Raw genomic sequence first — 3,085 nt, forward strand, 5'->3', positions numbered from 1 at the left:
CATTGGGAAAGAAGTAAGTCAAGGCTGTATATTGTCACCCTACTTGTTTAACTTATACACAGAGTATATGAAATATTGGGCTGGATGAATCACAAACTGGAATCAAGATTGCTGGGAGAAATATCAATAACATCAGATATGCCAATTACACCACCCTAATGGCAGAAAGAAAAGAGGAAGTAAAGAGCCTCTTGATAAAGGTGAAAGAGGAGAGTGGAAAAGCTGGCTGAAAACTCAACAGAAAAAGATCTTTAGAAAAGGAAGATCATGGCATCTGGTCCCATCACTTCATGTGATATAGATGGGGAAAAAAATGGAAACAGTAACAGATTTTATTTTCTTGGGCTCCAAGATCACTGTGGATGATGACTGCAGTCATGAAATTAAAAGACGCTTGCTCCTTGGAAGAAAAGCTATGACAAACCTAGACCATGTATTAAAAACAGACATCATTTTGCCAATAAAAGTCCGTATAGTCAAAGCTAAGGTTTTTCCAGTAGTCATGTATGGATATGCAAGTTCAATCATAAAGAAGGCTGAGCACCAAAGAAATGATGCTTTCAAACTGTGGTGCTGGAGAAAACTCTTGAGAGCCCCCTGGACTGCAAGGAGATCAGACCAGTAAGTCCTAAAGAAAATCAACCCTGAATATTCATTGGAAGGACTGATGCTGAAACTGAAGCTCCAATACTTTGGCCACCTGATGTGAAGAGTCAACCCATTGGAAAAGACCCTGATGCTGGGAAAGATTGAGGGCAGGAAGAGAAAGGGGTGATAGAGGATGAGATGGTTGGATGGCATCATTGACTCAGTGGACATGAATTTGAGCAAACTCTGGGAGATAGTGAAGGACGGGGAAGTTTGGCGCTCTGCAGTCTATGGGGTGGCAAAGAGTCGGACATGACTGAGTGACAGAACAACAAAAACTTCACATATTTAAATCTAACAGGATATCTTTTCAGGCCATAATGAAAATTAGTTTCAAAGTCAACAATGGAATTCAATATAATACCCGAGTCAAGTAGGACATGACTAACACATGAATTAAGGAAGAAATCACAGAAAAATTATGTGCTTGTGCTTAGTCACTCAGTCGTGTCCAACTCTTTTTGACCCCATGAACTGCAGCACTCCTGGCTCCTCTGTCCATGGGGTTTCTCCAGGCAAGAATACTGGAGTGGATTGCCATGCCCTGCTCCAGGGGAACTTCCCAACCCTGGGATCAAACCCAGATCTACCACATTGCAGGTGGATTCTTTACCATGTGAGCCACCAGGGAATAATTACAGAATACTTCAAACTTAGTGAAAATTAAGAAACACCATAAAATTCATGGGATACAGCAAAAGTTGTGCTTTGAGAGACATTTATAACTTCAAATGTTTATATTTTAAAAAGAATGATTTAAAATCAATTATCTATATTTTAACTGTGAGAAGTTAGCCAGATAGACTTAACTGACACCTAAAGAATATTCCACCTGAAAGTAGCACAATACTCTTTCTTCTCAAGTGCATGCATAACATTCTCCAGACTAGATCACATCTGAGGTCACAAATCAAGCCTAGATAAATTCAAGAAAATTAAAAGCATATCTTCAAGGCCTAAAAGTCATATCATAGGCTTAAAACTCAACATTCAAAAAACTAAGATCATGGCATCTGGTCCCATCACTTCATGGCAAATTGATGGGGAAACATGGAAACGGTGACAGACTTTATTTTTTGGGGCTCCAAAACCACTGCAGATGGTGACTGCAGCCATGAAGTTAAAAGACGCTTGCTCCTTGGAAGAAAAGCTATGTCAAACCTAGACAGCATATTAAAAAGCAGAGATATTACTCTGCCAACAAAGGTCCATATAGTTAAAGCTATGGTTTTTCCAGTAGTCATGTATGGATGTGAGAGTTGGACTGTGAAGAAAGCTGAGTGCCAAAGAATTGATGCTTTTGAACTGTTGTGTTGGAGAAGGCTCTTGAGAGTCTCCTGGACTGCAAGGAGATCCAACCAGCTCATCCTAAAGGAAATCAGTCCTGAATATTCATTGGAAGGACTGATAATGAAGCTGAAACTCCAATACTTTGGCCACCTGATGCAAAGAACTAACTCATTTGAAAAGACCCTGATGCTGGGAAAGATTGAAGGCAGGAAGAGATGGGGACAACAGAGGATGAGATTGTTGGATGGCATCACTGACTCAATGGACATGAGTTTGAGCAAGCTCCAAGAGTTAGTGATGGACAGGGAGGCCTGGCATGCTGTAGTCCATGGAGTCACAAAGAGTCAGACACAACTGAGTGACTGAACTGAACTGAAGGTCATATCAAGCATTTTTTCCATGCACAATGCTATGAGATTAGAAGTCAATTACAGGGGGAAAATTTGTAAAAACACAAACACATAGAGGCTAAAATATATGTTCCTAAATAGCCAAGATATCATTGAAGAAATCAAAGAAGAAATAAAAAATACCTAGAGACATTTCTTTTTCTTTTTCTGACTTATTTCACTCTGTACATATTGGACAGGTTCTAGATAGCTGTTGTGGGAATCTAAAATTTTGTAAAGTAAATATTCTAAAAAAAAAATACCTAGAGATGAATGACAGTGAAAACATGATGATCCAAAACCCAGAAGATGCAGCAAAAGCAGCTCTAAGATGGATGTTTATAGCAATATAATCTTACCTCAGGAAACAAGAAAAATTGCAAATAACCATCCTAACCTTACAACTAAAGCAACTAGCGAAAGAAGAACAAACAAAACCCAAAGTTAGTAGAAGGAAAGAAATCATAAAGATGAGAACAGAAATAAATGAAATAGAGACGAAGAAAATAAAGATCAATGAAACTAAAAGCTGGTTCTTTGAGAGGATAAACAAAATTGATACACTTTTAGCCAGACTCATCAAGAAAAAGAGGGAGAAGACTCAAATCAATAAAATTAGAAATGAAAAAGTAGTTAAGATGGACACCACAGAAATACGAAGGATCATAAGAGATTACCAGAAGTGACTATACCCCAATAAAAATGGACAACCTAGAAGAAATGGACAAATTCTTACAATTCTTAAAGACTGAGCCATA

This window comes from Bubalus kerabau, chromosome X, assembly GCF_029407905.1.
Source record: "Bubalus kerabau isolate K-KA32 ecotype Philippines breed swamp buffalo chromosome X, PCC_UOA_SB_1v2, whole genome shotgun sequence".
Classification (NCBI taxonomy): Eukaryota; Metazoa; Chordata; class Mammalia; order Artiodactyla; family Bovidae; genus Bubalus; species Bubalus kerabau.